Genomic DNA, 22,834 nt, shown 5'->3' with positions numbered 1-22,834 from the left:
ACCTTTCCACCAATACTAAATGTTTTGACTGACAAAGACAGTAGCTTCTCAACAGTGAGCCCCCATTCCACTAATTACAAGTGAAAATCGTGCCGGTGCTCACCAGCCTGCAGACTGCCTTTCTCTTCATCTCTTGCCATGAAAGCTTAGCCCTCTTCATCCCCCTGCCATTTGAGCAATGTGAAGATCATGCTTTAAAAGCAAAGAAAGCTTTCCCCTGACAAGCTGAAAGTCAGGTCAGCTTCCCCTGGGACGGCTGACTTAGGTCTAAGAGAATTCCAATTCCCGGCATGCCAACATATACATTAAACTCAAAATGTGTCGCACGTTATGAGTTATGTTTCTTTGTTACTAGCAGATGGTAAAAATTTCTATCATCTGTAAAGTTGTTCCTATTTCTATAAAAATTACAAAAATCACATTCCTCAAATGTATGTCACCAAATGTATTTATTTATTTTGCATGAAAGTGGAGGTAGCCAACTGCTTCAATATTATTTATTATTTGTTGCAGATGCATAACATTCCCAGAAAATAAACCTTTTTAATCAGCTCCTTTAAAGGGCCTATTTATTTTTAGAATTAAAAAAATAGCAAATAAAAAATGTAGTAAAAACATTTTTGATCATTTCTCACTTATTTGTTTTAAATCTATAAATTGTGGTATCTTTTTTTTTTTTTTTTTTTTGAGTCAGAGTCTGGCTCTGTCCCCCAGGCTGGAGTGCAGTGGCACCATCTCGGCTCACTGCAAGCTCTGCCTCCCGGGTTCACACCATTCTCCTGCCTCAGCCTCCTGAGTAGCTGGGACTACAGGCGCCCACCACCACGCCCTGCTAATTTTTTTGTATTTTTAGTAGAGACAGGGTTTCACTATGTTGGCCAGGATGGTCTCGAACTCCTGACCTCGTGATCCGCCCACCTCGGCCTCCCAAAGTGCTAGGATTACAGGCTTGAGCCACCGCGCCCGGCCAAATTGTGGTATCTTGTAGAGCTCCAGCCAAGGCCAATTATGGTGGTTAAGTAGAAATAGACGTCTAAACATGAAACTGTCATCATTTCCAAAATTCATCTATTCTTGATCATACGGTAACAGCATGAAACTAAATAAAAGTAACATCTATGAGCCTGATGGCTTTTCTCTTCCATTGAGCTCAAAACATTTCACCTATATGTCCCTTAATTATCCTCACAATGCCCCTTGGAGAAAGACAGTGATGGTGAATATTATGACTAGGTTAACTTTTTTAAAGATCAAGAAACTTAGGATAAGAGTTTGATCATCAAAACAATGTCATAAAGACACACTGTGTAAAAGGAACAGCAATGTCCAAAGTACCTTACTCAGCTCTGCCCAGAGAACAGCAGCTATCCTGGAGCCAAGAAGTGGTGGCACCTCTTAAACCCTGATGTCTACAAGCCCAGTAGTGAGTAGTTAACATGAGCCCCACAGAGGCAAAACAGGAATAAATAAAATAAGGCAAGCTATTTCCCAGTCAGACAGAGAGAACCATGAGGAGAATTCTGGAATAAAGTCTCAACTGTTATAATTTTTTACAGCAAGGATAGAAATCAGTCTCTTTCCACAGCTCACACACAAAGCAGACCTATGTAACCTAGAATTGTGGAATGGAAGATAGAGGAGTGAATAAAAAAATAAAAAATGATAAGATTCTAAAGTTGCCCAGCAAGGGCTACTGATGTCACTATTTTTATCAAATGCTACCCATTCATTAACCTGCTCCAATCTCTCCCTAGGCTGCCCTACTGGTGAGAAAGGTGCTGGAGCCAGGACAGCCTGCCCTCTGGCTGAGCCACAGGTTGATTCAGCAGACCCAGCCAGCCAGGGTGGATGACCTCCTCCCCACTGCACTCATCCACATGTAGCCTGATGAAATCTGATGAAATGCAGTTTGTTTTGGAGCGCTCGTTCCAAGCAAACTGCATTTCCCACGGAGGAGACTTTTAGGCAAGGGTATATGAAGCCAATTGTATCCCTTGACTAGAATCATCAAAATGTTTTATTCCTATTTTTTAAAAAATTATCCAAACTACTGATGTGTCTCCAGAGTTGCGGGGGTCTAAGAAATAAGTGAATTCAAGGAGAAGAGAATGAACCACCTCTCGCCTATCTTTTAGAAAAAGTCATCACGTTTTGCATGTTTTTAAAATACGGTCCTTTTCAAATAAGAAAAACACAATTCACTTTCGTCCAAAAGCATTTTCTGAATACCACTGTGTCAGATACTGGGGAGACAGGGTCGTGATTGAGCCATTCTGCTGATGAGAAGACAACAGTCTGAGGCAAGGAGAATGGGGAAAAGGAAGAAGGGTACCTATTCACAATCAAACAACGTGAGCAGCCTGTGGTCAGGTCACTGGCAGGGGTAGCACAGGGAATCAGCATTGTTTCCTGCAGGAGACCAGCTTTGAGCTGGGTCTTGGGAAAAGGGCAGGTTAAGGAGATGGAAAGGAAGAAGGGCTTAGAGGTACAAAATACATGGATTACTAGTAAGTGGCCTTTGGGAGTATATTCAGAGGCGGTTATGTCACCCTCTCCATACCACCTTGCTTCCTTTTTTTTTTTTTTAGACAGAGTCTCACTCTGTTGCCCAGGCTGGAGGGCAGTAGGGTGATCTCAGCTCACTGCAACCTCCACCTCCCAGGTTCAAGTGATTCTTTTGCCTCAGCCTCCCAAGTAGCTGGGACTACAGGCACGTGCCACCACACCCAGCTAATTTTTTTATATATATATATTTAGTAGAGATGGGGTTTCAGCACATTAGCCAGGATGGTCTCGATCTCCTGACCTCATGATCCACCTGCCTTGGCCTCCCAAAGTGCTGGAATTACAGGCGTAAGCCACTGTGCCTGGCCCACCTTACTTCTTTAACAAGGTGGAATTCCTCATTTAAAGTTTCATTTATGTGGTTTACCCACTGCTAACCTATCATCGCTACCTCACTCTAAATAGGTTCGTCTGATCCCTTCCTAAGAGCAGATTTGGTTTGGAGCAAATGCATGAAGGGTGGATGCAGAGGAAACAGAGAAACACTCTCCCCCTTTTTACAGTTTACATCAGGCTGCCTCTAAGCAGCCTGGCCACAGAGAAGACAATCTTTTCAGATACTTTGAGACCTGACAACATGCTAACATGTTCCCTGGGCATGGACCTGGAGCCATGAGGGTGAGGAGGAGGAAGAAAGGCATAAGGAGACGAACGTTCCCCAGAAACTCCCCTGCTCTCCAGAGCAGCAGTGTAAGCGCTGTGTATAATTAAGGAAATTTAATCAAACACTCCAAAATTATAACAATTGTTTTAAATTTAATGAGTCAAACTAATTAACATCTCATTATTTATAAAAGCAAACGATAAAAATTAAAAATTGTTTTTTAAATTAGAGTAAAGCAAGGTTGCTGAAGTGTACTTGCAAATTCCCTTCTTAATCTATAGACATAGCTGGTGGACTGAAAGGCAGAAAGAGAGTGAGCATGGGACAGAGGCAACTCAGACAGAGAAGGTGAGGCTGAAGGTAGAACGTGGTAAAAAGGCAAGAATCTCCCAACTGGAGTCTTTTGAAGCTCTGAGTTGTTGTGGTTGTGATGTTATAGGTGCGATGGTGGTGATGGTGATGGTGGTGGTGATAGTGGCAGCAGAAGTACTGGTAGTAGTGCTGGTGGTAGTGATGGTGATGATGGTTATGATGGTGATGATGATGGTGGTTGTGGTAGCAATGGTGACAGTAGTGGCGGTGAAGGTGGTGGTAGTGGTGGTGACGGTGATGGTGATGATTGTGATAATGGTGGTGATGACAGTGATGGTGATGGTGGTGGTAGTGGTGGTGGTGGTGGTAGCAATGGTGATGGTGGTGGTGGTAGTTGTGATGCTGATGATGACTGTGGTTGTGATAATGATGGTAGTGGTGGTGATGGTGGTGGTGGTGATGGCAGTGGTAGTGGTGGTGGTGGTGGCAGTGGTAGTGGTGGTGATGATGGTGGTGGTAACGATGGTGATAGTGGTGGTGAACATGTTAGTGGTAGTGATAGTGATGGTGATGGTGGTAGTGATGGTGACGGTAGTGATGGTCATGGTGGTGGTGGTGGCAGTGGTAGTGATGGTGGTGGTGGAGATGGTGATGGTGGTGGTAATGGTGTTGGTGATGAAAGTGGTGATGGTACTGGTGGTGATGGTGGTGGTGGCGATGGTGATAGTATTGGTGGTGAACATGTTAGTGATAGTAGTAGTGATGGTGGTGGTGGTAGTGGTGGCGATGGTGATGGTAGTGATGCTGATGGTGGTGGTGATGGTGGTGGTAATGGTGTTGGTGATGAAGGTGGTGATGGTGCTGGTGGTACTGATGGTGACGGTCGTGGTGGTGATGATATGGTGGTGATTGTTATAATGGTGATGACGGTAGTGATGTTGATGGTGGTGATGATGGTGGTAGTGGTGGTAATGGTAATCATGGTGGTGGTTGTGATGATAATGGTGGTGACAGTAGAGATGGTGGTGGTGGTGATGATGACGATGCTGGTGGTAGTGGTAATGGTGTTGGTGGTGGTGAAAGTGGTAGTGAAGGTGCTAGTGGTTAAAAATCTGTTGAGGAGTGAGAAATAGTCAACAGTGCATATAACAAATTCTTAAATCCTAAAGAACATGACTATGCCCCTGCTCACTTATACTGGATTTTCCTTATGAGCCAAGTAATTTCCGTTCTCATGAATGTTCACTCTACTTTCCCCCAACAGCACTATAACATTGGCTCACCAGCACTCCTTTCACCCACTGTGTATTATTTCCACCATGGACTCCTCAAAAATATCGGTCCCCTTTTACTTGTTTGTCTCTGACCACAAACAAGTAAAGGTTATCTCAATCTTAATTCAATCTTGAAAATATTTTCTGGGAGCATTTCTAGATCTCTACTTTAGCTATGCTGACCTGTTCTACCAGAACAGGAATGAGATTGAGGGTGGTCTGTGCCATAACCACTTCTGTACTATATCTTTTGAGAAACTATGACATTAAAGGGAGTCACAAAGTCACAAAGACCCACAGACAAGTTTAAACTACAGTCATCCCAAATAATTTTCTGGGTCTATGTCATCCTCCCAGGCCCATCTGGCCCATGTTAAATGTTGCTAGTAACAACTACTCTCCATGGACTTTACATGAATTACTGCATTTAAAACCCCAAGAGGCATTCTCCCTATTTACAGTGAAGAAATAAGAGGCTCTGAGGTTAACTAACTTGTCCAAGTCCCATAACCAGTAAGCGACATCACTTAGATGTGAAGCCAGGCAGTCTGGCACCAGAGACCAAATTCTTAGACTCTGCTCCACTGCCTCCCTGGGGAACTGCTCACTGACAAGCTTTGACAAATGGTACCTTCATCCTTTGTTAGTAAATGCTAGGCAAAAGGGTATTAATTTACAGATCATGACTGTTTCAGTTCATTCTTCTAAGATCTGCTAAGCCTCCTTGGTATATATACGTATATATATACCATATATATATATACGTATATATATATACACATATATATACGTATATATATACACGTATATACACGTATATATATATGTATATATATACACGTATATACACGTATATATATATGTATATATATAGGCTAATTTTAAGAATTCTTCTAAAACCTATAAAATATAACTGGAATATGCAATTCAAATGACACAGCACTAGCAGTGAACTAATACTCTAGTCCCTACATTTTTTCAAACAGAAGATTTCAGAAGCTGTAAGGTAAACCGACTCCCCCATTTTACTGATTTTTAAGTGTGAATTCTGCATACTGAATTCCTTAAGAAATACAGAATGCCACAGTAAGTTCATTTTATGAGAGAGCTAGCACAGTTGAGTTGCTGCAAACTGGTATTGGACACTCATCAGTTTTTTACTGATCATTTACTGAGTTCCAACTCCATTTCTAGTTCAGTGGAACGATGACTGTTTCAAATCTCTCTCGTAAATATACTCCAGTGGGTTTTAGAGAGATGACAGATAAATGACAGCTTTGCATTTCCAAGGGTTAAATGCTTTTCCTGAGGGATCCTAAGTCTTGGTGCCATGAGAACAAGTGTCAGGCTCTAATGGAATTGTTCCATGATAAATAAACTGCCAGGCTGTATGACAAGCAGCTTTCAGAGTCTTTCCATATAGTATAAACAGCAGAAGTTAATTTGAGTTTCTTAACAGGACCTTTTTCCTTTACAATATAAAAGTGCCTTGGGATGAAGCAATTACTCTGATTTACCATCTTCTCCTTGGTAGAATATAAAGACGCAGCAGAGCCTCACAAAGGCAGTAACTTAACCAAATGAGACCCACTTGCAAAGTCCCTACTATGCTATTTCAAAGTGCTCCCTTCCTAGCAGCAACACAGGGCCGTCATCAGTCACAGGTGTCTGCGATGAGAAGGATGCTGACTTCCAGGGCTTTTCATGGGAGAGCCAATAAATTATTTTTCCTCCACCAAATGCTCAGTTAAATTTCATTTTCACTTTACAGCACCAGTTTCTAAACTTCAGCTCCTAGGAATTTTTAAAGCTATCTACACAATGAGTCATATTTTATAACATGCTTATGTTTTAACCATGATGCCCTTCCCTGCAATCCTTGCTGTGTCCACTCAGGGTCACGGGCTGGTGCCTGAAGTCAGAGGGGAGAAGGGTGTCTGAATCCTCTCATCCAATCCCCATACTTCAGGTGGGTCAGTCTCATGGACCCAGAAAGCCCAGAGACCCTCAACATTAGCCTTAAAAAATGGCTCATGCTCTTCCCGAATCCAACTCGACTTCTTTTTCTCCCAGGACTACTAAGGAGATAGGCTGTGGTTGAAATGGGGTTTCTGAAAAGGAGTTAAGAGTCACCTTGAACTACTGCTATTCATTGAACTGAATCAACTTACCTGTGAGGTAGAGAACAAGCCTTAGGCTAGAAAGAAGATAAATAGAACTGACTTTTCAAAAAGGAAGAATTAAAAGGAGATGCACGGCCCCAAATGCCTCATGAGAGCTAATCACCCTGACAGGCCAACCATGACGGTTCCCCACGGAGACAACACAGGTGGAAACCACCAGAATAAACTCACTGATGTACCTGAGAGGGAAGGACACCCTGTGTGAAGAGAGAATGATCTGTTTTGGTACAAGCAGTGTCAGCTTAGCTAGAAGTCTCAGTGGGTCAAGAGGACAGAGAAGAGAGAAATAAGACAATAAAAATATCAGAATCTGGAAGAGAACACAGAACAGCCCCTGTGGTCACCACAAAAGCAGAATCGGGGTGTGAGATCAGGGGCTTGGTTCCTCAGTCACCAGTGGTCAGATGCGCCTCAACTTCCCTCCTCCAACCTTCCCTCACCTCAGTCTTCACACCCTTTCCTCCCCTCTGGGGGGAGCCCTTTCTCCTCCCCAGGCTAACTCCCCCACCTGGGCTCTGAGGCCTATCCCCCCAACCCCACCTTCCCATAGATGCCACTTTCTCCTGTTTGCTCTTGGTCTCAACTGGCTTTTTTGAATCAGCAAATAAACCTGGTCAGGGCCCCCCTGTATTTAGAAAAAGAGAATGATAAGCCCTCCCTGACCCTCTTTCTTGCCATTACATCTTCTCTTATCAGCCACAGTTTTCTGCAAAGCTGTCTACACTTGCTATCTCTCTCCAATTCATGGTTTCCCTAAACATGCAATCTGGTTCTCCTCTTCACAGCCAGGCTTCAACTTCCTCATAGGGCAATCCATGGATGCTTTTCATTCCCCTGCCTCCCCTTGGCTAGCACTGCCCTTCAGAGGCCTCCTTTCCTGGCCCTCTGGTACCATGAGATCGTGGTCTCCCTCTTGTCTCTCTGGCTGCTCCTCAGTTTGCTTGCCATGTTTCCCTCCTGTGACACTCCAGGCTCTGTGCAAAACCTGGTCTCTTCTCAAGTGACAGTCTTTATGGGAGATGTCATTCATTCCTTGCCTTCAGGTGCCATCTTTATGTTGATGTTGTACAAGTCTCCAAGACTCACTCAAATCTCTCTTCTCAGCTACCAATTATCCAACTCCCTGTGTGGCCTTCTCAAGTCAGGTTTCTCATAGACAGCCTGCATGTCCAGACTTAGCTCACCACCACGCCAACCCCAACCCCAGCCTCCACTTGTTGCCTGTGTCAGCAGGTGGCAGCACTACCCACCTAGTTGCCTGAGTCAGAAACCTGGGCATCATCTGGAATCTGTGATTTCCCATACCCCCATATCCAATCAACCCCCTCTAGACCTGTCAACTCTACTACCTGAAGACCGCTCATACTTGTCCAACTCTCTCCTTCTGCACTGCCAACTCCTTGGCCCAAGCCACCATGGGCTCCCTTCCAGCCCCCTGCAGAGCCTCCTAAAATATATCTCCTGGCTGTTCTTCCTACCCCAGCCCAATCGCTCCTACCCTAGCCCAATCGCTCCTACCCCAGCCCAATCGCTCCTCCCCCATCAAGCCAGGATGGTGTTTCTTTAAAAAAGAGCAGTTTGGTCATGCCACTGCCCTGCCCTCAGGATAGAGTCCCAATCTGGTAGCCACGGCTTTGCAGGACCTAGCCCCTGCTCATCTGCTCAAGGTCAGCTCCCAATCTTCCCAGTTTCTCTGTTATGGCTCCTTCCTGTACCTTGAACACCTCTGCTATCTATCTGCCCTCCTCCTCCTGATCCTGAAGGTCTCATTTTAGTGATTTTTCCCTCTTGGGAACATTCCCAGACTCCCCTCACCAAACCCCGGGGCCCTATATAAGTCCTACATAGAACCCTCCACTCTCCCCGATAATGGCACTTCTTATGCTAATTATCTGAATCCTTTATTAAACCGTACCATAAGAAGAAAGTCTACATCTAGTTTCTATCAAATTGTATCCTCAGCACATAGAAGAGTGCCTGGCAGTCTAATTCCTGGTTTCCTGAAACACGCGATCTGGTTCTCCTGTTTGCACGCTGGCACAGAGGGGGCACTGAATAAAATTGTATAAGATACATTAAAAATATGTGGTAAATGAATGTTTCATGCTTTTTCCTTCCTTTTCAAAATTTAGGCTGTATGCATATCACAATTTGAACACACACAACTAAACCCCATTCAGATCCTGAGTCCTACATTTTATTTATGGCTACAGAATTTAGTAATAGTGGGAATCATAATAACAGTAATATTGAGCAACTGCCTGGTGCTGGAAAGCTTATAAAGAAAGTTTATATTTGTTATTTTATTTACCCCCTCAACAAACCTCCTTATTTATACAAAACACAAAATTTTAATGAAAGCATATAAATCTAAAAATGATACAAGATCTGTGCCATAAACCTTATTTATGCTCATTTTATAGATAAAGGCCTTTCATCAATGAAAAAAGTGGGGCTTAAATTTAAACAGTTTGCAAAAGTCACACAATAAGTATTAGAATCAGGATTCCAAGTTGCATGGAAATTGTGGATATTTAAAACAACTTAAGTTCTAAAAAGTTTATGCTTTTCAATTTAAAAAATATTATTTAATGCTCATTATACACAAAGTACCAGCTACACAGGACAAAAAATGTCTGTGACCACAACTTCCACACAGGTACTGTGGAGGACATTTCTATAACTTCCTTTGGTGAAAACTCTGTAGTCAATTAAGCTTGACTCAGAGGAAGACATTAAGAATTATGAATTGTTTGAATTCCACAGTTCTATAATTCATTCTGTGCTAGTGACACTAAAGACGATTAATTCTAAATATCCATATAACAATGTCAGAAAACCAAGGGGTCTTCCTATAGCTGTGGCATCACTCACAAGTTCCCAATTTCAGTTAGACACCTAATCTATCATACAAATATTTTACTTGATTCCCTAGAACATTAGGAATGTTATATATCATGGGGCTGCCTAAGCATGATAATTATCACAAATCTTTAAGAAATGTTGCAAAGAGGACATGAAGTCCCCTCTAACAATGTGTTTGTTTCCTCTTACCTTAAAATGTTTCCCTTTTTTTCTTTTCCTCCCTTCCCACTTTTTTTGAGAGGGGAGACAGAGTCTCACTCTATCACCCAGGCTGGAGTGCAGTGGTGTGATCTCGGCTCACTGCGACCTCCGCCTTCTGGGTTCAAGAGATTCTCATGTCTCAGCCTCCCAAGTAGCTGGGATTACAGGCATGCACCACCATGCCTGGCCAATTTTTTTATTTTTAGTAGAGATGGGGTTTTGCCATGTTAGCCAGGCTGGTCTTGAACTCCTGACCACAAGTGATCCACCTGCCTTGGCCTCCCAAAGTGCTAAGATTACAGGCATGAGCCACTGTGCCCAGCCCTGTCTCTTTTTATGCTTCCCATATACACCCACATACAACACAGCAAGTCCAATGACACAGGCAATACAGGCAGCTAGCTCTGTGATATGGAGATAAATTTATTAATGTGAAGAGAGCCCATGAAGAAGGCTCTTCTTCCTCGAAACACTGCACAGAACAAAAGACAAGCTAGGGTAGGTGGGGTTCAGCATTTAGTTGTACACACAGGAAGAGATGGGGGAGACACTTCACATTTCTCCCCATCCTTGATCTCTGCCAACTCAACATCAATTAGTCCTCTGATGAGTTAGCAGGCCTCCATTCTGTGGGCCTCCATCTGGGTTTCCCAGCTGTCTGGGCCCTTTGGGGCCTCCATCCACTGGACTTCAGAGAACACATCTCTCAGCTTAGCTGAGAACAATGCCTGGCTCCCCTTAAGCACTCAATTACCATTTGTTGAATGGATGGATGAATAAATATCTGGTGTTCCTTCTCACTGAAGCCCTCCCTTCACTGAGCCAGTAAGGATAAACAACACATGAGATTTGTCTGGTCTTCCCGGACAGTAAAGCGCATACTATAATACATAAAGCTGCTTCAGGTACATTCTGGAAGCAGCAGCCTCAAGGAGTTGATCAAGCTAGCTTTTACCAAATTTTGTTTACGACTGGCACAAAGAAATATAGAAGTGTCACATTGTCCTTTTGGAATTAAAATTGTACATGCATTAACAGAAGATACTACATATCTTCTGGGAAACATACTAGAAAATTACTAAACTTGAAGATGTCTTGAACAAGAAGCAAATGATTCCAGGTCATCTTAGAATTACAGAAAAGGGAGAAACAGCAAGGCCTCCCATTAAACAAGAAGAATACTTCCTATCCCTGAACCCATAGTTTCCAAGGAGCCCCCTCTACCTTCAAAGATATTAACATTGTGCCAGAAATGAGAAGATTCAGCTAAGATCCAAGCAGAGACAAGTCAGAACTCTGTGCCTTAGACCCTCATCTCAAGCAGGGTTAAGAAACCAATCCATACATTGTGATCAGTGGTTGGCAATGTTAAAGTGCTCTGCTAAGGTAAAATATCATTAATACCTAAATGAAAGATGACTAACATAGCCACAGTTCAGAAAGAAACACTATTTCTCCATCTCAGACAGGTAGCCTGGGTAGGCTGTCATTAAACACTGACTTTGAACAAGCAATAGCATATTTAGGAATATACCTTTCATATTTAGAATTTCATTACAGAATTATTTATATTATAAAACAGGCCGAGTGCAGTGGCTCCTGCTTGTAATCCCAGCACTTTGGGAGGCCAAGGCGGGTGGATCACCTGAGGTTGGGAGTTCGAGATCAGCCTGACTAACATGGAGAAACTCCGTCTCTACTAACAAAAAAATACAAAATTAGCTGGGCATGGTGGCGAAATGCCTGTAATCCCAGCTACTCGGCAGTCTGAGGCAGGAGAATTGCCTGAACTCGGGAGGCAGAGGTTGTGGTGAGCCAAGATCACGCCACTGCACTTCAGCCTGGGCAACAAGAGCAAAACTCCATCTCAAAAATAATAATTATTATTATAAAACAAAAGTAATTGTAAAACCAATGAAATATCCATTCTTAGGAGACTGGTTAACAAATTATAGCACTTCATGCAATAGAAGACTGTAGTCATTGCATTGGATGGAGTGGATTTAAATGTATAGATATGGGGAATATCCAAGATACAAATATTGAATGAAAAGAATAATTTGTAGAAAAGCATGGATTATATAATCACTTGTACATAAAATGTGTGTGCATTTATAGACACATGAAAATTTTAAAATAGTTATCTTGAGGTGAAGGATAGAGTGGTGAGAAGTGCGGAAGAATTTATATTCTTCCACTTTAGTTGGGGGTTTTACTGCACATGTTACTTTTTAAATACAAAGCATTACATTTTAAAAATATCGACAATGTATGTTGTAATTTGTTCTTTCCCTTTAAACTATCTATAAACATGAAAAATGTAAAATTAAGGTAGTAACTATCAAATACAGCACAGGATTATGTGCTACACTATACCAGGATCCTGGCTCTCCCTACCAGGCTAGGCCTATTTTCTTCATTCTCCTTCTTCCTAACCAACCCCTTCCTTCCTCACTCCTCAAAAATGAACTAGTCCATTCAGTAGCTCTCCTATACACCAACAGCAACCAAGCAGACAGTCAAATCAGGAACTCAATCTCTTTTACAATAGCCGCAAAAAAAAGTAAAATACTTAGGAATATACCTAACCAAGGAGGCTAAAGACCTCTACAAGGAAAACTACAAAACACTGCTGAAAGAAATCATAGATGACACAAACAAATGGAAACACATCCCATGCTCATGGATGGGTAGCATCAATATTGTTAAAATGACCATACTGCCAAAAGCAATTTACAAATTCAACGCAATCCCCATCAAAATACCACCATCATTTTTCACAGAATTAGAAAAAAAATTCTAAAATTCATATGGAACCGAAAAAGAGTCCACATAATCACAGCAAGACTAAGCAAAAAGAACAAATCTGGGCGCATCACACTACCTGATTTCAAACTATACTATAAGGCCATAGTCACCAAAACAGCATGGTACTGGTATAAAAATAGGCACATAGACCAATGGCACAGAATAGAGAACCCAGAAATAAACCCAAATACTTACAGCCAACTGATCTTTGACAAAGCAAACAAAAACATGAAATGGGGAAAAGACCCCCCTTTCAACAAGTGGTGCTGGGATAACTGGCTAGCCAGATGTGGGAGAATGAAACTGGATCCTCATCTCTCGCCTTATACAAAAATCAACTCAAGATGTTAAGGACTTAAATCTAAGACCTGAAACTATAAAAATTCTAGAAGATAACATTGGAAAAACCCTTCTAGACATTGGCTTAGGCAAGGATTTCATGAACAAGAACCCAAAAGCAAATGCAATAAAAACAACGATAAATAGCTGGGACTTAATTAAACTAAAGAGCTTTTGCACGGCAAAAGGAACAGTCGGCAGAGTAAAGAGACAACCCACAGAGTGGGAGAAAATCTTCACAATCTATACATCTGACAAAGGATTAATATCCAGAATCTACAATAAACTCAAACAAATCAGTAAGAAAAAAACAAACAATCCCATAAAAAAGTGGGCTAAGGACATGAATAGAAAATTCTCAAAAGAAGATATATAAATGGCCAACAAACATATGAAAAAATGCTCAACATCACTAATGATCAGGGAAATGCAAATCAAAACCACAGTGTGATGCTACCTTACTCCTGCAAGAATGGCCATAATCAAAAAATCAAAAAACAGTAGATCAACATCTACTGTTGATGTGGTGATCAGGGAACACTTCTACACTGCTGGTGGGAATGTAAACTGGTACAGCCACTATGGAAAACAGTGTGGAGATTCCTTAAATAACTAAAAGTAGAACCACTATTTGATCCAGCAATCCCACTACTGGGTATCTACCCAGAGGAAAAGAAGTCATTATACGAAAAAGATACTTGCACACGCATGTTTATAGCAGCACAATTCACAACTGCAAAATCGTGGAACCAACCCAAATGCCCATCAATCAACAAGTGGATAAAGAAACTGTGAATGATATATATAAATATATATAAATAATATATATATAAATATATATAAATAAATATATATATATAAAATGGAATACTACTCAGCCATAAAAAGGAATGAATTAATGACATTTGCAGTGACCTGGATAAGACTGGAGATTATTGTTCTAAGTAAAGTAACTCAGGAATGGAAAGTCAAACACCGTATGTTCTCACTGATATGTGGGAGCTAAGCTATGAGGACAAAAAGGCATAAGAATGATACAATGGACTTTGGGGACTTGGGGGGAAGGGTGGGAGGGTGGCAAGGGATAAAAGACTACAAATAGGGTACTGTACATACTGCTCAGGTGATGAGTGCACAAAATCTCACAAATCACCACTGAAGAACTTACTCATGTAACCAAACACCACCTGTACCCCAATAACCTATGGAAAAATAAAAATAAATAGAGAAAAAAAGTGAACTAGACCAATGTTTCCACAAACCTATCCTATAGGCTTTAATCCCAACCAAACTCCAGGTTGACTAAGGACATTCCAAGTCTCAAAGTAATTCCTCTGTACTCAGGCAGGCAAAAAACAAAAACAAGCTCACTGTATCTATTCTGATAGCACCTAATTTGCATCTGCTCCAGAATAATGGGGGTCTGTGATAAATAAGCTACAATATTCCCCAGGATACCTCAGAAGATAGCAGGTCTTCTGACACCCGGCCTGGGGGCTTCTCTTTATAAACTCAACTTGTCTCCTTCCAAGAGATATAGGACCTCCAGACTGAACTTGCAGACTGAACTTGGGTACCAAGGCTTCTAGAACTTTTTAATTTATAGATAGATAACAATTTACTGAACTGCCAACGCCTTCCAGGAAGTCTGAATTCTACTCTCCTGGCTACAGATTTACTAACCGTCTATTCCTCTTCCTTGTTCATCCCCCTAACCACATCTCTCCTACCTTTAAAATTTCATCAGTACTCTTCTCAGTTTTTGCATAAAACTGTATCCTTTACTCCTATCTAGTCAAACTTTGCTGTTTGATTAACATGAGTTATTATTTCTTCCCAAGTTAGTATGTAATAAAATTAGAACTTGAGATAAAAATGTGTTCCCTGTTCCCAAATATTTACATTTTAAGCAGTTTTTTCTGACTAGTATTTACCAGTCTTACACAGCAAGGAAATCATCAGTAATAAATGTAACACCATTTCTTAATATTAATGTTAAGCATATTATATTTTCTTAAACATTAAAGGTTGTTAACTAATAGTATCTCATTACTTTACTATGAAAACATTGGTAATTCTGCAAATTCACTGTCCATTTACTATCCATGTGAATTATTTTAGCAGGCACATTAAATTCACAAAAGAATGATAAATATCTGAAAACTGCATATCCTCATTAATCATCAAGGAAATACAAACCAAATCAAGGTGAAATCATTTTTACCTGCAAAGTTGAAACAGCTTTTTTTCAATTAGTTGGAAAGGTAATATTCAATACCAGTGACAGTGGTATTAGGTGACAGTGGTGTCTCCCAGGCAACTGGAGGAATAGTAAATCAGAAGAAACTTCCTAAAAACAATTTTGTATTTTGTAGAACATTTTCAGAACCTTTAAAAAGAACACTTTACCTCGATAAGCTCTCCTAGGAATCTGACCAAAGAAAACTGTCAGAAATGCTCAGATTTATGTGCATGAATTTCCATCAGAGAATTGTATATAAGAGGGGCAAACTAGAAGAAACCTAACATGTAATAATCAGAAAATAATTAAATCACCATGTAGCTATTAATACTCATGTACCTCAATATTTAATGACACAGGAAAGGCTCATAATGTAATGTTAAATGGGAAAAATCATATAACAATATAAAATGTTTATATAAATGGATATTTGTGTGCATATACATATATATATGAATATATCCATAAAATAAAATCTAAAAGACCTCTAAGATGTTAACAGTGGCTATTCTTGAGACACAGAATAAATAAAATTTTATTTTTCCATTTTCTGTTCTTACTATTTTTGAACATTTTATATTAAACATTTATTATTCTTTATACCTATTAGGATGGCTACTCTCAAAAAACAGAAAATAACAAGCATTGGTGAAGATGTGGAGATATTGCAAAGAAACCCTTGAGCACTGCTGGTGGAAATACAAAGTGGGCACAACTACTGTGCAAAATAGTATGGGAGGTTCCTCAAAAAATTAAAAGTAGAATTATAGTATGATTCAATAATCCTACTTCTGGGTATATACCCAAAAGAACTGAGAGAGGGGTCTTGGAGAGATATCTACACACCCACGTTCACAGCAGCATAACGCACGATAACCAAGAGGGGGAAACAACTCAAGCGTTTATCAACGGATGAACAGATTTTTAAAGTGTGCACACTCATACAATGGAATATTATTCAACCTTAAGAAGAAAGAAAATCCTAATATGTGGTCAATGTGACAGGCTGAACTATGTCCCCCCAAAAGCCATATGTTGAAGCCCTAACCCCCAGTATCTACTGTATTTGGAGACAGGGTCCCTAAAGAGGTGATTAAGTTAAAATTGGGTCATTAGGGTGGGCCCTAACCCAATCTGACTGGTGTCCTTATAAGAGGAGGAAACTGAGACAGACATAGAGGGGCAACAGGGATGCTTGGGCAGAGAAGAAAGGCCACATGAAGAGGCAGCAAGAGGCCATCTGCAGCCAGGGACAGAGGCCTCAGAGAAAACTGGCCACCACCTTGATCATGGAATTCCAGCCTCCAGAACAGTGAGAATATAATTTTCTGCTGTCTAAGCCACCCAGTCGGTGGCATTTTGTGACAGCATCCCTAGCAAACTAATGCATACAACACGGATGGGCCTTCAGGATATTATGCTGAGTGAAATAAGCCAGTCACAAAGAGATAAATGCTGTGTGATTCCACTTACAAGAGGAACCTAGGGTAATCAAATTCATTGAGACAGGTAGAAGGACGGCCACTAGGGGATGCAGGGAGTGGGAAAACAGCATTTGTTGTTTAATAGATATAATTTCAGTTTTGCAAAATGAAAAGAGATTGGTTGCACAACAATATGAATGTACTTAACGCTACTGAACTATATACTTAAAAATAACTGGTTGGACACAGTGGCTCATGCCTGTAATCTGAGCACTTTGGGAGACCAAGGCAGGTAGACTGCTTGAGCCTGGGAGTTTGAGACCAGCCTGAGCAACGTGGCGAAACCCTGACTCTACTAAAAATACAGAATAATTAGCCAGGCATGGTGGTATGTGCCCGTAGTCCCAGCTACTCAGTAGGCTGAGGTGGGAAGATCACCTGAGCCTGAATGGTCGAGGCTGCAGTGAGCCGAGATCGTGCCACTGCAAGTCAGCCTAGGCGAGAGAGCAAGACTGTCTCAAAATAATAATAATAATAATAAGATGATAAACTTCTTGTTATATATATTTTACCACAATTTTTTTTTATTATTATACTTTAGGTTTTAGGGTACATGTGCACAATGTGCAGGTTTGTTACATATGTATCCATGTGCCATGTTGATTTCCTGCACCCATTAACTCGTCATTTAGCATTAGGTATATCTCCTAATGCTGTCCCTCCCCCCTCCCCCCACCCCACAACAGTCCCCGGAGTGTGATGTTCCCCTTCCTGTGTCCATGAGTTCTCATTGTTCAATTCCCACCTGTGAGTGAGAACATGCGGTGTTTGGTTTTTTGTCCTTGCGACAGTTTACTGAGAATGATGTTTTCCAGTTTCATCCATGTCCCTACAAAGGACATGAACTCATCATTTTTTATGGCTGCATAGTATTCCATGGTGTATATGTGCCACATTTTCTTAATCCAGTCTATCGTTGTTGGACATTTGGGTTGGTTCCAACTCTTTGCTATTGTGAATAGTGCCGCAATAAACATACGTGTGCATGTGTCTTTATAGCAGCATGATTTATAGCCCTTTGGGTATATACCCAGTAATGGGATGGCTGGGTCAAATGGTATTTCTTTTTTAAAAGTAGATTTGAGCCTTAAAAATTGTTTCACAATTATACATGTTGACACATTTCATTAATATTTCAGATAAAACACCATGTAATTTTCCTCACTAGCTATCAATAGCAAAATGACAATATTCTAGAAGTTTACCTCAATTTTACAATATGATTTGTCATTAGGGAGTTGCAAAATAAAACAATGAGATACCGCTACACACCTATTGTGATGGCTAAAATCCAAAAAGCTAATGTACAGCTGCTGGGAAAGATGCAGAGCTGGCTGGAATATAAGCAGCTGGATATGGCTGCTTAGGAAGATAGTTTGGCAATTTCTTAGAAACTAAACATAGTCCCACCATGCAATCCAGCATTCATGCTCCTAGATATCTACCCAATTAATCTGAAAATGTACGTCCATACAAAAATCTACATGCAAATGTTTATAGAGATTTATTCATAATCACCAAAATCTGAAAGCAATCAAGATGCACTTCAATAGATGAACCATTGGTGGTACATCCATAGTGGAATATTATTCAACGATGAAAAGAACTGAGGTATCAAGTCACAAAAATACATAGATGAATCTTAAATGCATATTGTTAAATGAAAGAGGCCAGCCTGTAAAGCTACATATTGGATAATTCCAATTATATGACATGCTGAGAAAAGCAAAATGTAGAGTAGTTTCCAAGTTGGGGACAGGAAGGTAGAGAAGGTTGAATGTAGAGTACAGGAGATGTTTTAGGGCAGTAAAACTATTCTGTATGATACTGTAATGATGAATACAAGAAATTAAGCATTGGTCAAAATTCATAGAACTTTATAAACACAAAGAGTAAACCTTAAATCTCATTCAGGAGATTAGGGAAATCCCAGGAAGAAAAGCAGAATGAGATAATATATATGCATTTTAAATGTATTTTAAAAACCTCACTTAACAGTATGAGGAAATAAAATGCTGACCCAAATAATAACTTTAGAAATAAGTAGAGTCTGTAAGAAAAAGACAAAAGGAACTTCATATAAATATCATACTCTAGTTGATAAAGCTGTTTCCCAATGGAAGTACAGGAGGATAATGCTGAAACTGCTATATATGCATACTGGAATTAAAGATGTAAGTAAATAGATGGTGAATAATGGAACCAAGATTTCTCAACGTTGAAGTGGGTAGGATTACACATATGCAAGGGAAGGAAGTTAGAATGATCCATGTGATAAATGGATTAGAGCTGGAGACATCAGGATGAACTCCGTAGCATAAGTATTAGCTTACTGTAGATATAGAGGGTTACACACAGAAATGTATATATACACACAGAGAGATTTGTATACACACATATATTTCCTTGCCCTGTCAGCTGAGTGATCCTACACCCAGTAGCAATGAGTACACCTAGCATCCTGATCTTCATTTCTAATAGAACCAGGGCTACTTGGAAAAATGGCTGATTCTAGGACTGGGGCAAAAAATATACAAAATAGGCCTGAGGCACCTTGTAGTGCAGAAAGCAAGAAAATGCTCACAACAACAACACAATAATGGGTATGTATCAAAGGGTTACAGGAGGCAATTGAAAGAGTTTCCAGTGGATAAAGCTAGAGTAATTTGAGCAACACAATAAAGTAGTATTGGCTTATCACTTGAAGTATAAAACAAATATCCATGAGTCCACATGGTAAATAAATAAACGGGGAATAGCTGAATCACCCATGTGGAAGAATTCCAAATAATTTATGTAGATATTCCAACCTTAAGGAGGTGAAGCATAGCACGGCACTCTTTAAGAATTACAGCTATATGCAACAACATCAATCTCACAAACATAATATTGAGTGTTACATATTGAAAGTATGTTATATTGAAAGAAGCAATACAGAGAAGAATACTTACTATATAACTCTGTGTCTATAATGTACCAAACAAGTAAACTTATAGTCTTGGGATTCAGCATATAGTTACCTCTAGAGAAAAGGGAAAGGGTTATGATTAGAAGTATGCCTGAGAGAGGCCAGGTGTGGTGGCTCATGCCTGTAATCCAAGCACTTTGGGTGGGACAAGGTGGGCGGATCATGAGGTCAGGAGATTAAGACCATCCCGGCCAACATGGTGAAACCCCATCTCTACTAAAAATACAAAACAAATTAGCCAGGCGTGGTGGCGGGCACCTGTAGTCCCAGCTACTCAGGAGGCTGAGGCAGGAAAATCACTTGAACCCAGGAGGCGGCTGCAGTGAGCCGAAACTGTGGCACTGCACTCCAGCCTGGGCGACAGAGTAAGACTCTGTCTCAGAAAAAAAAAAGAAAAAAAAAGTATGCCCAAAAGAGATTCTGGGATTCTAGCTGTGCTCTGTTAAACTCGATCACTGATCTAAGTTCTGTCAAAGTTCTCAAAGTTATAACCAATTCAATGAATTGTGTACCTCACACCGTATACAAACCAACTTCAGTTCAGAAAAAGAAAATATGAACTTAATTTCGATGTAATGAAGAGATCTAGTACAATTTTTTTCACATGGTGATCCAATTGACCCACTAACGGTTAAACAGATCATTATTTTCCCACTGCTCTGTGGTGCCAATTTTTGTCAAAAGTCATGTTTTCATATATGCTTGGTTCTGTTGCTGGACTGACTTTTCAATTCCATGTGTATATTTGCCTATCTCTGCATCAACACTGTGTGTCTTAATTACTATAAATTTATAGCTTACTTATCTACCTATTTACTATAAGTAATAAGAAAAATTATTTATTACAAGTAATGAGTAATTACCATAAGTAGTAAGTAATAATTACTATAGATTTAAGTCTTGATGTCAGTAGAGTAAGTCCAACAACCTTATTCTTTTTCAAGATTGGTTTGTTACGCCTTATCCTCTGTACTTTTCATATGTTTTGGAATCAGCTTGCCAATTTCCACATACAACTTTGTACACAACTTTTGGAAACAAGTTTGGGAGCAAGTACGTCATATCCTTGCATATGCCATACTCATATTTCCTTCCTTGCTAAATGTAGAAGCATGGAGATGGAGTTTCCCTTTGCCTGGGTTCCTGAGTGAGGCCAATGTTGCAAAGAGCCTTCACCCCCATCAACACATGACAAACATACAGGGTTAGCAAGAAATAAACCTCATTATTAAAAAATATTAAATTATATGGCCCTAAAACTTAAGGCAAGAGGAGGCATTAAAAGAGAAAGATTTGAGATTAACTGTAGATTTATTTCAAATATCTGAGCTATGATAAGCTTATATGCACACATATACTCATAAACACAAATGTGGGATATGTGAATTGTTACTTCTATATGAAACATCTGAGTTACTTGCAACTCTCTGAAATTAACTCAAACCATTTACCAGATGGTAAATTCTGGAGATAAATTTAAAATATGCAAAACAATGCTATCTGACATTTCTATGAAACACAGAGTACCTAATTGTAACTTAACATTTTAATTTTGGGAAGAGGAAACAATATAGAATTTTTATTTCTAATATTAGCTTTGAATGATAATCAATTCTGATTTGCAAAATGGTCTATGTTTTGTGAACAAATCAGCATTTCCCACTTGCTGTTTTTATTGGACAATAAAAGCCATATGGGCTAAGAATTCATCAGGATTAATAAAAAAGATGCAAATTCTTATAATACAACATTCCACATAACTTTATAAGAACCTCTGCAACAGCTTTTGTGTATATCAAATTAAAATTTACTATATAATAAAATTATGTAGTAATAATTTTCAACCTCTATCTAAAGTCATATGATTCTTCAACATTTATCCACTGCTACACCACAGTACATAAATCATGCAGGCGAATTCTCACAATACATATTATATAGGGCACAGAATTATTTTGATTTAATTCTCAATAAGAACTGAAGCAGTAACTTGTTACTTTAGACTGGCAAATCAATAGAAAATGCTTGTTCTAAGATTGGTTATCACTCCCGTCATGCAAGTAGCTTAAAAACTGACATATTAGCATTGACAAAAGGATTGCTCTATTTGTTTTCCAAAGGCTTTCCCGCATGACTTTATACTTAGTTTTATGCCAAAGAAAATCAATCTCTTTATTCAACTTGTCAGTCAGAAAACACATGTAGAAACAATTATTTTATTGCAACACATAAAAGTACACTGAATCGTATAGGATGAAATAGAAATAAAATGCCAAAGTATTAACATGCCTGTAAACAGAATTAACATAAATATAGACTTAAATGCAAAAATAAAATTAAATATAGAAATTAAACCTAAAGGATAAAAATCAGTTGAATAGACTTACTCCAATCCTCAGTTTTCAAATACACCATCTCTTTTCATTTCAGAATTTTAAAAACTCATTAGAAGGACTAGCTTCTTCCAACACAATGAAAGTCCACAAAAACCTAATTTTCCCTTTTTTTTAATCTGCAAAAACTAAGCTTTCTAGACGGATGATAATGCTGGCACATTTATATCAGAATATCAATGAAGAAAACATTTCTCTTTAAAACAAGGATTTTGAGTAATTCTAAATTATACTTTACATAACAAAGAACCAAAAAATACAGATGCCTGGCTTTTGATCTAGTGCCTATAAAAAGAGCCCCAGAAAGGTCTACATGGAATACCAAGGTACAAAGTAACATAATACACAAGATCTAATGATTACCTAAGTTCCCCCTGGTTCCATCAAAGTCACTCAAGTTCACATGCATGAAGTATTCAATGTCATTCACATTAACTGCCTCATGTAAATTTTCCTTTGTTTTAATGGATGAGTATTGTATTTTAGGGCCTGGTTGTAAAATATGAAGTCTGACCTAGGAAAGGAGTCAAATCTTTGTCCTGGTGTCCATTCCCCTGGGGATCCTCACGTCCCCAGACTTCAGCTCCCTGTATTCT

At 39.7% G+C, this 22,834-nt stretch overlaps 1 protein-coding gene across 8 annotated transcripts in view; it reads right to left on the bottom strand.

Annotated features, from left to right (window-relative positions):
• AFF3 (ALF transcription elongation factor 3) overlaps nucleotides 1-22,834 on the bottom strand; it is a 606,392-nt gene that overhangs the window by 476,438 nt on the left and 107,120 nt on the right. The gene's annotated exons all lie outside the window — the stretch shown is intronic.

This window comes from Symphalangus syndactylus, chromosome 14 (assembly GCF_028878055.3).
Source record: "Symphalangus syndactylus isolate Jambi chromosome 14, NHGRI_mSymSyn1-v2.1_pri, whole genome shotgun sequence".
NCBI lineage: Eukaryota > Metazoa > Chordata > Mammalia > Primates > Hylobatidae > Symphalangus > Symphalangus syndactylus.
This window is presented reverse-complemented; position numbering and strand designations above follow the sequence as displayed.